Source organism: Phocoena sinus, chromosome 8, assembly GCF_008692025.1.
Source record: "Phocoena sinus isolate mPhoSin1 chromosome 8, mPhoSin1.pri, whole genome shotgun sequence".
In the NCBI taxonomy this organism is placed as follows: domain Eukaryota; kingdom Metazoa; phylum Chordata; class Mammalia; order Artiodactyla; family Phocoenidae; genus Phocoena; species Phocoena sinus.
In genome coordinates, this window is record NC_045770.1 from 27,394,031 (window position 1) to 27,408,055 (window position 14,025).

A 14,025-nucleotide genomic window follows, 5' to 3' on the forward strand; every position below is an offset into this window, starting at 1 on the left:
AATGAAAGTGGGGATAACAATACTCATATCAGACAAAATAGACTTTAAAACAAAGGCCATTAAAAAAGATAAAGAAGGACACTATGCAATGATAAAGAGATCAATACAAAAAGAGGATACTACATTTGTTAACCTAACTGCACCTAATATAGGAGCACATAAATATAAAAACAAATACTAACCTACACAAAGTGAGAAATTGATAGGAATACAGTAATAGTAGGAGACTTTAACACCCCTGACATCAATGGACAGATTTTCCAGACAGAAAATCACTAAGGCAATAGACATCCTAAATGACATAATAGAATAGTTAGACTTAATTGATATTTTCCAAGACATTACATCCAAAAAAAAAAAAAAAAAAAAAAAACCCTGAATATGCATTCTTTTCAAAAACGCATTCTCTAGGGTTGACCATATACTAGAACACAAAACAAGCCTCAACAAATTGAAGAGGATACAAATTATTCAAACATCTTTGCTGGGACAATGACATGAAATGAGAAATCAACCACAGAAAGATAAATGAGAAAAAAAGATCACATGGAGACTAAATAACATGCTACTGTAAAACCAATGGATCAATGATGAAATCAAATAGAAAATTGAAAGACATCTTGAGATAAATTAAAGTAAAACAAAACCATACAAAATCTATGGGATACAGAAAAAGCAGTCCTAAAAGGGAAGTTGATAGCAATATAGGCCTTCATCAAAAAAACAAGAAAAATCACAAATAAACAACCTAAACTTCTACCTAAAAGAATTAGAAAAAGATGAAAAAATTAAAGGTAAAGTCAGCAGAAGGAAGGAAATGATAAAGTTCAGAGAAGAGATAAATACAATTGAAATTAAACAAATAGTAGAAATAATCAATAAAACCAAGGGCTGTTTTTTTCCAAAGGGTAAAAAAAATTGACACACTTTGGGTCAGGGTCACCAAGAAGAATAGAGAGAGGACCCAAATAAGCAAAATAAGAAATGAAAGAGGTGAAAGAACAAAGGAAACTGCAGAAATACAAATATATATATATATATATACTATGATAAATTTTATGTCAACAAATTGGACAACCTAGAAGAAATGGACAAGAAACATACAGCTCACAAAATCTGAATCAAGAAGAAATAATTTGAACAGACCAATCACTAGAAGTAAAATAGAATCTATAACAGAAAAATTTAATTAAATTAAAAATTTAAAAAAAAAACAAAAAAACTTCCTGCAAACAAAAGTCCAGGACCAGAAGACTTCACTGGGGAATTCTACTAAACATATAAAGAAGAACATATACTGAGCTTTATCAAACTATTCCAAACGATTGAAGAGGAGGGAATACTCCCAAAATCATTCTATGGAGCCACCAAGACTCTTATAACAAAACCAGACAAAGACATTACCAAAAAAATAAAATTACATGTTAATATCTTTTGATGAATATAAATGCAAAAATTCGCAACAAAATATTAGCAAACTGAATCCACCTACACACACAAATGATTGGATACCATGATCAAGATGAATTCATCCCAGGGTCAAAAGGATAGTCCAACATAAGTAAATCTATAAATGTGATACACCACATCAACAAAAGGAAACACAAAAAACACAAGATCATCTCAATGGATACAGGAAAAGCATTTGATATAAGTGAACATCCATTCATGATAAAAATTCTTTTTACCTTTTATAAGATATAAAAGATAATTATATTTTTATCTTTTATAAGATAAAAATTCTTATAAAAAGTAGGTATAGAGGGAACATATCACAACATCATAAAAATTATTATGAAAAACCCACCTCCAATATGATACTCAGCTGTGGAAAGATGAAAGCCTTCCTGCTAAGATCTGGGACAAGACAAGAATGCCCACTCTCACCACTTCTATTCAACATAGTACTGGAATTCCTAGCCACAGCAATCAGACAAGAAAAAGAAATAAAGATATCAAAATTGGAAGGGAAGAGGTAAAATTATCATTATGTGGAGATGACATGATACTATATATAGAAAACCCCAAAGACTTCACATAAAAACTACTAGAATTGAGAAACAAATTCAGCAAGGGAGAAGGATACAAGAATAACATACAGAAATCAGCTGCATTTCTTAACCCTAACAATGAAATCGCATAAATGGAAAGGAAAAAAAAAAGCCTTTTTAAAACTCATCAAAAAATAAAAGACTTTCAAAGGGAGCAATCAGGATGGCAGAGTAGTAAGATGTGAAGCTCACTTCCTCCCACAAGTACATCAAAAATACATCTGCATGTGGAACGATTCTCACAGAATATCTACTGAATGCTGGCAGATCTCAGACTTCTGAAAGGGCAAGAAAATCTCCACATAACTGGGTAGGAAAAAAAAAAAAAAAAAAAGTGTGAAAGGAATTGGGATGGAACCTGTGCCCTTGGAAGGAGCTGTGAAAGAGGAAATGTTCCTGCAACTGTGGAAGTTCCCTCATGGACAGGGAGATCAGCCAGGACAGAGTGGGACCAGAGCCTTGGAGGAGAATACAGCAACTGGTTTGCAGCAGCTTGAACAAGAACCCCCATAAACCTATAAGCTATTTATATCTACAACCTAGGATACTCTACCCAGCAAGTTTATTATTTAGAATAGAAAGAAAGATAAAGAATTTCTCATACAAGCAAAAACTAAAAGAATATAGCAATAGTAAATCCACCCTACAAGAAATACCGAAAGGTCTTCTCTAAATTAAAAATTTATAGTAAAAAAATCTATTGTAAAAATGTATACAAAAGAGAAAACTGAAATCAGAAAGCAAATAAGCCAGTACACAGATTTAAAACTTTTTTTTAAATTTCTGTGAAAGTGATGATAACCACAATGAACAGCAGAAGAATGAATGTGAAGATGTAAAAGAGGACATCAAAATCATAAAAATATACTGGAGGATAGTAGGAAAATATAATATTTTTTTCATTTCCTAAAATGTGTTTGAGCCTATATGACTACCAGTCTAAGGCAAATAGATATAAGAAGGGGTTAACATACTTGAAAAACAGAATAAGCACAAATCAAAAATATGCAATACATTCAAAAAAGAAGAGAACATAACTATAATACAAAAGAAAACAAACATCAAACAAGAAAAAGGAAAAAAAAGGGACAAAGAAGAAATATAAAATCAGTGGGAAAACAAGGTTTAAAATGGTAATAAATACATATCTATCAATAATTATCTTAAAGGTCAATGGACTAAATATTCCAATCACAAGACATAAAGTGGAAGATTGGATAAAGAAACAAGAGCCTACAATATGCTGCCTACAAGTGACCCACTTTAAGGTAAAGGACACACACAGATTGAAAGTGAGGGGATGGGAAAAGATATTTCATGCAAACGGAAATGAAAATAAAGTAGGGGTCGCTATAGTCAAACCTGACAAAATAGACTTTAAAACAAAGGCCATAAAGAAAGATAAAGAAGGGCACTATGTAATGATAAAAGGATCAATACAAGAGGAGGATTTTACACTCATCAACATATATGCACCCAATATTGGAGTGCCCCAAAACATAAAACAAACACTAACAAACATAAAGGGAGAAATTGACAGGAATACAATAATAGTAACATCCACTAACATCCCACTAACATCCCACTCACATCAATGGACAGATCCTCTAGATAAAATATTAATAAGGCAACAGAGATATTAAATGACAAAATTCAACAGATTTAATTGATATTTTCAGGACATTACATTCCCCCCCCAAAAAAAAACCCAAACAAACAGAATATACATTCTTTTGGAGTGCACATGGGACATCCTCTAGAATTAAGCACATACCAGGGTACAAAAACAACCTCAACAAATTTAAGAGGATAGTAATTATCTCAAGCACCTTTTCTAACCACAATGGCATGAAACTACAAATCAATGACAGAAAGATAAACAAGAAAAGAACGATCATATGGAGACTAAACAGCTTGCTACTAAAAAAACAGTGGATCAACGATGAAATCAAAGAGAAAATTTAAAGAAATATCTTGAGACAAATGACGGTGAAAACACAACCATACGAAATCTATGGGATTTAGAAAAAGCAGTCCTAAGAGGGATGTTCAGAGCAATACAGGTCTTCCTCAAAAAATAAGAAAAATGTCAAATAAACAAGATAACCTACTACTTAAAAAATTAGAAAAAGAAGAACAAACAAAACCTAAAGTCAGCTGAAAGAAGGAATAATAAAAATCAGAGAGAAAATAAATAAAATAGAGATTTAAAAAGAGAAAAAAATAAATAAAACCAAGAACTGGTTCTTTGAAAGGATAAGATTGACATACCTCTGTCCAGGCTCACCAAGAAGATAAGAGAGAACATAAAAAAAAAATAAAATGAAAAAGGAGACAAAGAAACTAATACTGAAGAAATACAAAAAACCAGCAAAGGAATACTATGATCAAAGATATGACAAAAAATTCGACAATCTAGAAAAAATGGAAAACTTTCTAGAAACATATAGCCCACCAAATTTGCATCAAGAAGAAACAGATAATTTAAATAGAACAATTGCTAGAAGTGAAATAGACTCTGTAATTAAAAACCTCTCTACAAACAAAAGTCCAAGACCAGATGGCTTCACAGGTGAAGTCTACCAAACATACAAAGAAGAACTTATACTGATCCTTCTCAAACTCTTCCAAAAAATTGAAGAGTAGGGATCATTCCCAAAGACATTCTATGAAGCTACCATCATCCTGATACCAAAACCAGACAAAGACGCCAACAAAAAAGAAAATTACAGGCCAATATATTTGAAGAATATAGATGCAAACAAATATTAGCAAACCAAATCCAACAACATGTAAAAAAGAGCATACACTATGACCAAATGAGATTCATCCCAAGTTCACAAGGATAGTTCAACATAGGCAAATCAATTGTGATAAACCACCTCAACAAAAGAAAAGACAAAAACCACATGATCCTCTCAAAAGAATGCAGAAAAAGCATTTGAACAAAATTCTACATCCATTCATGACAAAAACTCTTGCCAATGTGTGTATAGAGGGAACATATCTCAAGATAATAAAAGCTGTTATGACAAACCCACAGCAAATATAATACTCAATGGTGAAAACCTGAAAGCCTTCCCACAAAAATGGTACAAGACAAGGATGCATAATTCTCACCTGTTCTATTCAGCATAGTACTGGAAGTCCTAGCCACAGCAATCAGAGAAGAAAACGAAAGAAAAAGTACTCAGGTTGGAAGGGAAGAGGTAAAATTATCATTAGATGCAGATGACATGATACTATATATGGAAAACCTTAAAGACTCTACACAAAGAGTACTAGAACTAATAAATTTAGCAAGGTAGCAGGATACAAGATTAACATACACAAATCAGCTGCATTTCTCTACAGTAACAATGAAATATCAGAAAAAGAATGTAAAAAGAAAAATACCTTTTAAAATTGCACCCTGAAAAATAAAATGCTTAGGAGTATATATGACCAAGAAGGTGAAATACTTAGACCCTGAGAACTATAAAACATTAATAAAGGAAACTGAAGATGATCCAAAGAAATGGAAAGATATCCCTTGATCTTGGATTGGAAGAATTAATATTATTAAAATGGCCATACTACCAAAAGCAATCTATAGATTTAATGTGATCCCTATCAAATTATCCATAACATTTTTCACAGAACTAGAACAATAATCTTAAAATTTATATGTAACCATAAAGATCCAGAATTGCAAAAGCAACCTTGAAGAAAAAGAACAAAGCAGGAGGTATAACCCTCCTAGACTTTGGACAATACTACAAATCTACAGTAATCAAAACAGTGTGGTATTGGCACAAAAACAGACATAAATCAATGGAAAATAATAGAGAGCCCACAAATAAACCCACATACTTAAGGTCAATTAATCTTTGACAAATGAGGTGAGAATATACAATGGGAAAAATACCATCTATTCAGCAAGTAGTGTTGAGAAAGTTGAAAAGCCACATGTAAAGAAGTTAGAACATCAAAGGAGTTAGAACACATCATCTCACCATACACAAAAATAAATGCAAAATGGCTTAAAAACTTAAACATAATACATGACATCATAAAACTCCTAGAAGAGATCATAGGCAAAACATTCTCTGACATAAATCTTACCAGTGTTTGCTTAGGTCAGTCTCCCAAGACAATAGAAATAAGAACAAAAATTAAAAATGGGACCTAATCAAACTTATAAGCTCTTGCACAGCAAAGGAAACATAAACAAAATGAAAAGACAACATACAAACTGAGAAAATTTTCTGCAAATGTTGTAGCCAAAAAGGGCTTAATTTCCAAATATACAAACAGCTTATACAACTCAACAACAAGAAAAAAAAAAAAACCCGATCAAAGAAAGGGTAGAAGATCTAAATAGACATTTCTCCAAGGAAGAAATACAAATGGCTAATAGACACATGAAAGATGTTCAACATCACTATTACTAGAAAAATGCAAATCAAAACTACAGTGAGGTACCACCTCACATCAGTCAGAATAACATCATAAAACAATCTACAAATGAAAAACACTGGGGAGGATGTGGAGAAAATGGAACCCTCCTACACTGTTGGTGGGAATGCAAGTTGGTACAGCCACTATGGAAAACAGTATGGAGTTTCCTCAGAAAACTAAAAATAGAATTACATATAATCCAACATTCCCACCCCTGAGGATATATCCAGACAAAACTCTAATTCTAAAACATATATGCATCCCATGTTCATAGCAGCATTATTCACAGTAGCCAAGACATGGAAACAACCTAAATGTTCATTGACAGATAAATTGATAAAGAAGATGTGGCACATATATACAATGGAATACTACTCAGCCATAATAAAGAACAAATTAATGCCATTTGCAACAACATGGATGCAAACTAGAGAATTTTATACTAAATGAAGTATGTCAGAAAAAGACAAATACCATATGATATCACATATATGTGGAATCTAAAATATGACTCAAATGAACCTATCAAAAAAGAGAAACAACCTCATGGACATAGAGAAAATACTTGTTGTGGCCAGGGGGAGGAATGGAGTGGGAGGATGGGGCTAGCACATTTAAGCTATTTTATACATAGAATGGATAAACAACAAGGTCCTATTGTATAGCACAGAGAACTATGTTCAATGTCCTGTGATAAACCATAATGAAAATAAATATTAAAAAATATATATTGTTTATATTTGTAAGTATATATGTATAACTGAATTACTTTTTCTGTGCAGCAGAAATTAGCACCACATTGTGAATCAACTATACTTCAACTTAAAAATTTTTTTAATAATTAAAAAAGTACTTAGAAGCAAACCTCACCAAGGAAGTGAAAGACATATGTTGAGAAACATAAAACATTGATAGAGGAAATTGAAGATGATTCAAAGAAATGGAAAGATACCCATGTTCTTAGATTGGAAGAATTAATAGTGTTAAAAAGGCCTTACTAACCAAAGCAATCTACTAATATAATGTGATCCATATCAAATTACCTATGACATTTTTCACAGAACTAGAATATATAATTGTAAAATTTATATGGAATAATAAAAGACCCAGAATTGCCAAAGGAATCCTGAGGAAAAAGACAAGTAGGAGGCATAAGCCCCCAGACTTCAGCTAATACTACAAAGCTACAGTCATCAAAACAGCATGGTATTGGCATAAAAACAGACAGATGGATCAATGGAACAGAAGAGATACCTCACAAATAAACCCACAAACCTACATTCATTATTCAACAAAGGAAGCAAAATATAGAGTGGAGAAAAAACAGTCTCTTCAGTAAGTGGTGTTGGGAAAGTTGGACAGTCCCATGTAAATCATTGAAGTTAGAAATTCTTCACACCATACACAAAAAATAAACTCAAAATGGCTTAAAGACTTAAATATAAGGCATGACTCCATAAAACTCCTAAGAGAGAACTTAGGCAAAACATTCTCTGAAATGAATTTTTGCAATGTTTTCTTAGATCAGTCTCCCCAGGCAATGGAAATAAAAGCAAAAATAAACAAATGGTACAAAATCAAACTCATAAGCTTTGCACTGCAAAAGAACCATACGTGAAACCAAAAGATATCCTACAGACAGGAAGAAAATATTTGCAAATGTTGTGACTGACAAGGGCTTAATTTCCAAAATATAAAAAACAGCTCCTACAATTCAATAACAAAACAACAAACAACCCAATCGAAAAAAGGGCAGAAGACCTAAATAGACATTTTTCCAAAGACTAGAGATGACCAATAAACACATGAAAAAGATGTTCAGTATCACTAGTTATTAGTGGAGAAATAAAATCTACAGGGATGTATTAGCTCACAATTGGCCATGATTAAAATCTCTAAAAATATTACATGCTAGAGAGGGTATGGATAAAAGGGAACCCTCCACAAACTGTTGGTGGGAATACAAATTGGTGCAGCCACTATAGAAAACAGTAAGGAGGTTCCTTAGAAAACTAAAAATAGAGTTGCCATATGATCCAGCAATCTCATTACTGGGCATATATCCAGAAACGAAGAAAACTCTAATCAGAGAAGATATATGCACCCCAATGTTCATAGCAGCACTATTTATGACAGCCAAGACCTGGAAGTACCTAAATGGTTCATTGACAGATAAATGGATAAAGAAGGTGTGGTATATGTACACATTGGAATAATAGTCAGCCATAAAAGAGAATGAAATAATGCCATTGCAGCAACGTGGATGGACTTATAGATTACCATACTAGGTAAAATAGGTGAGACAGAAAAAGACAAATATCATATGATATCACTTATATGTGAAATCTAAAATGTGATACAAATGAAACAATTTACAAAAGAGAAACAGACTCACGAGACATTAAAAAAACAAACCTTATAATTACCCAAAAGGAAAGCTGGAGGATAAATTAGGAGTTTGGGATTAGGAGATATAAACTATATATAAAATAGATAAACAACAATGTTCTACTGTATATAACACAGGGAACTGTATTCAATGTCTTTGTAATAAACTATAATGAAAAAGAAAACCTCTGGCAAGATTACAAGATTGAAAGAAATGACTTAAGTTATTAATCTCCAGATTGACACAGGGTTATCACTACAATTGTGCTACCATTAAATAGAAATAAGAAAATAACTATGAAAATGTTACACTCATAAATCAAAAACTTAGAGTAAATGTACTAATTCCTTAATAAAGAGAAACACTCCAAACTCAACCAAGACAAAGTACATAATGTAAATAATTCTATAAACATGAAAGACATTGATTGTATGGCATTAACAATTATGACTTCTTAATCTTCCTTGATTCTGAAGAAATTTTTCTTCCTCTGAGTCTACACACTTTCCTTTTACTGAAATCTTGTCCTGTACCCATCCATCTAAACCTTCCGTTAGCCTAGTTAAGATTTATTCATCTGTTAGGTCAATTGAAGAAATGATTTATTGAAAAAAGGAGTCTTTCCTAAGACCCAAAATAAGTTAGGTTCTTGTAGGGGTTATTTTTACCTGTTTCCACTTGTGCAGCATTAACTTCCATTCCCCTAGTATCAGCTCCTCACTTTTCTAGTATTTACTCAATTTCAATCCACGTGGTTTCAGTAGAATTGACTCCACAGCTTGCTACAAGGTATTTATGTCATAGGCCTGGTCAATCAGAAAACTGCCTTCTTTGGCATCAGTGGCCAAAATGGATGGACATGTGGCTGAAGCCATGACAATTGTCCCAAAGACACATTCCATACCTTTGTTTTGAACCATTAAGAATAAAAACACTCTTGCTATGAATTTGAAGTCAGTAGGTTGTAAACTACATATTTTAGAGATATTTATCCTACCACCATGGACACTCAACATTAGACCAAAGTCACAAAGAGGGAAGCAAAGTTTAATGGTGGAGACTAAGTCCTGATAACATTGCTTCAATATGTAGGTAAAGGTTTAATTTTTTCAACACGAGCTAGTTAATTCCTTCTTGCCTTAAGTCATTTTGGATTTGGATTTGTGGCACTTCTAACTTAAAGGGCACAGATTAATATAGACCCTCTATTAATTGTGGGCTTTGATTTTATAACATTACAATTGTGATATATTTGTCTGTTGTACTAGACATGTGTAAGTTCTATGAGGGAAGGCTCATGCTTGTTTTGTTCCTGATTCTCCCATAGCTTTAAGCACATTATATGTCCATTAAGTATTTTTCAGTGAATTAATACAATTATTCAAGTTTCTATTGAGCTTTTTGTTTTTATATCCAAAATATCTTGTTCATTTGTCTTAGATTTTTCCATCATAGATATTTAAACAATATTTGATGAATTACTTTGCCTCTCAATTGTCATACATATTGTTTTATATTTCCCTTTTACATACACATTAAATTTCTTATTAATATTATACCTAGGTATTTTAAGTTTTGTGTTTCTATTAGAATCAGATCATCCACCATAATTCTCCAATTTGTCTTGGTATATAAAGGAAAGCTCTTGATTTGGTGTTATTCATTTCACATCTACACATTACAGTGACCTCTCATTTCAACTATAACAAAGTTGCTTATCTTTGGTTTTATATGAGGAAACAAATAAGGATAATTTTGTCCCTGTCCATATATTTTACTGCATTAACAATAAGTTTAGTATTTAAAGAGTATAATCTTTAACTTCTATATTGATTTGCCACGTTTTTTTAAACTTTAACTTTATTTCACTTTCTTGTCCCTAGGTTTCTTTCTTTTTTAACTTTTCATTTTGGAGTAATTAGACTTAAAAAATTAGCAAAAATAATACACAGAATTCCCATGTATCCTTCACCCAGCTTCCCCTAATTGTTGATATCTTATATAATCATAATATTATTATCAAAATCAGGAAACGAACATTAATGCATCACTGCTACTGTTACTAATTACAGACTGTAATCAAATGTTACCAGCTAATGTGCTCCATTTTAGTTCTCTGAGTTGAGATGCCAACAGACAAACTTTGGAGTTGAAGGTTACATGCATAACAATTGGGACATATTGCCAAATTGCTTTCCCAAAAGGCTGAACAAATTTGAAGTACCCTATAGGAAGATTCCATCACTATAAATTCACAAGATCATAGTTATCTCTTATTTTGCTGTTGTTCATATGTTGGTCATTGATTACTAGTGAGCATGAAACCTGCTTTATCCTCCAAAAATTTTATTGCCTAATTATGTAGGGATATCTTTCTAATCATTTGTACACACTTGATGTATAAACTATTGACTTCTCTCTCTGTATATATATATATACATATATATATATCAACATATAGTTACATATACTTTATTTGTTGAAATATTTTTAAGTCTACTTCGTGTATTTTTATTTTGTTATTGTAATCAATTTCACACTATATATTATGAAAATGTAATTTTAGAGTCAATGTATTTTAGCAAATCAGATACTTCTCACTGAGGGAGCTTAATCTTTCCCAGTAGTTCTATTTCTGGCTTTGTATCAAGGTTTATGACCACTTCTAACATGACTTGTGGGCTTTATTATGCTAAAAGAGTGTGTCTCTTGCCTACCCTGTGTTCTATTAAGTTAGACTTGGGCGACACAGCCAGGCAAATTGCACTTTTCCAGTCTAGGAATTTTTTCCAAGGATTGACCTAAAGGGAGAAGGGGGCACACTTGGATTCTTTTTTTTAATTGAAGTATAGTTGATTTAAATGTTGTGTTAGTTTCTGGTGCAAAGTGATTCAGTTATATATATATATATATATATTCTGTAATAACCATATTGGAAAAGAAAATGGAAAATTTTATATATATATATATATATATATATATATAATTTTCCATTTTCTTTTCCAATATGGTTTATTACAGAATATTTACTATAGTTACCTGTGCTGTACAGTAGGATGATGTTGTTTATTTCATATATAGTAATATGTAGCTCCTAATCCCAGACACCTAATTTATCCTTCCACCACCCCTTTTCCACTTTGGTAACCATAAGTTTGTTTTCTATGTTAGTGATTCTGTTTCTGTTTTCTGAATAAATTCATTTGTATCATATTTTAGATTCCACTTATAAGTGATATCATATGGTATTTGTCTTTTTGGTCTAACCTATTTCACCTAGTATGACAATCTCTAAGTTGATCCACATTGCTCCAAATGACATTATTTCATTCTTTTTTATGACTATTATTCCAGTGTGTATATATACCACATTTTCCTTATCCATTCATCCGTCAGTGGACATTTAGGTTGCTTCCAAGTCTTGGCTATTATAATAGTGCTGCTATAAACATTGGATGCATATATCTTCTCTGATGAGAGTTTTCATAGTTTTCTGGATATATACCCAGTAGTGGGATTGCTGAAGCATATGGCAACTCTATTGTTAGTTTTTAAGGATCCTCCATACTGTTTTCCATAGTAGCTGTACCAATTTATATTCCACAAGCAGTGTAGGACGGTTCTTTTCTCCACACACTCTCAGCCCATTTGTTACTTGTAGATTTTTAATGGTGGCACACTTGGATTTTTATCTTAGTTTGCATGAGTTGTGGGAAATCTCATATCTAAATTGAATTACTGACTCTCAAACCTTATAATATTTGTATCATGAACAATTCTTTTCTGCTTCTTTGAAACAAATTATTGACTAGCAGTTTCTTAACATGTAAAGGTAGTTTCCTTTTAGAGAGATGAAACAATTTTGCAAAGCATGTCAAGTAGTTTCTGATATTTTTCTCTTAGAAAAATAAAAGTCAAGGCTTATGCCTGAAGAGTGGATGTTCCACTGTTACATCTAATTGTACAGTTTCTCTGTGCAAGTTTGGTGATCTTATTTAAGCTTCATCTGATTGTGAATTCTTATTAATCATTGAGTTGATTTTTTCCAATCTGTGGACTTAGAAACATGAATTTATGATGATATTCAACCAGAACTCCCTAGAGTACTAATATAAATGTGACTCTCCTAACTTGTTATTACCACCATTTTGAACTATTAAGACCTGTGCTGTAGTTGTTAAGTATTTTTTGAGGCATACTTCCTGAAACTAGCATTGATTCTCCCTTAAAAATTCAGTATATTTGTATTGTTCTAGATTGTATTGTTCTCATTAAAACAATTTTTAAATGGCTTTTTAATTATTTACTTATATAGAAATTTTATATGCATTAAATATATATTAAATAAATAAATATATGCATATATAACAGAAACATAAGCCATCAATAATTTCAACAAATCAACATTTCAAAATATTTTAAGTGAAATTTACTATTGAGATAATTGTAAATTCTCATACAGTTGTAAGAAATAATAAAAAAAGATCCCATGTATATTTTTTCCAATTTCCCACATTATCATTTGTAAAACTATAGTACAATATCATGACCTCTATTTTGACATTTATATAATCCACTGATATTATTCAGATTTACCCAACTTTACCTTATTGATTTGTGTACGTATATGCGTATGCATATTTTGTTCTATATAATTTTTAGGACATGTATAGTTTTATGTATGCACTACAAGTCAAGATACTGACCGTTCCATCACCACAAGAACCCCTCTTGTTGCTCTTTTATGACAACACCCACCTCCCTTCTGTCTGCCCCTCTCACACTCATCTGTAATGCCTGACAAGCATTATATTCTCCACTAGTGAAATTCTGTCATTCCGAAAATGTAATATAAATGGAGTTTTATAGTATGTAACCTTTTGAGACTGGAGTATTTTCACTATGCACAGTTATCTGGAGATGAAGTCAAATTGCAGTCAAATGCAGTCAATAATTCATTCCTTTTTATAGCTGAGTAGTTTTCTGTGATTTGGATGTAACACACTTTGTTTAACCATTAGTTTGTTAAAGGACATCTGGCTCTTTTTAGCTTTTGACTATTACAAATAAAACTGCTATCAGATTTTTGTGTTGAACATAGTTTTATTTCTCTGGGATAAACATCCAAGAGCACAATTGTTAGGT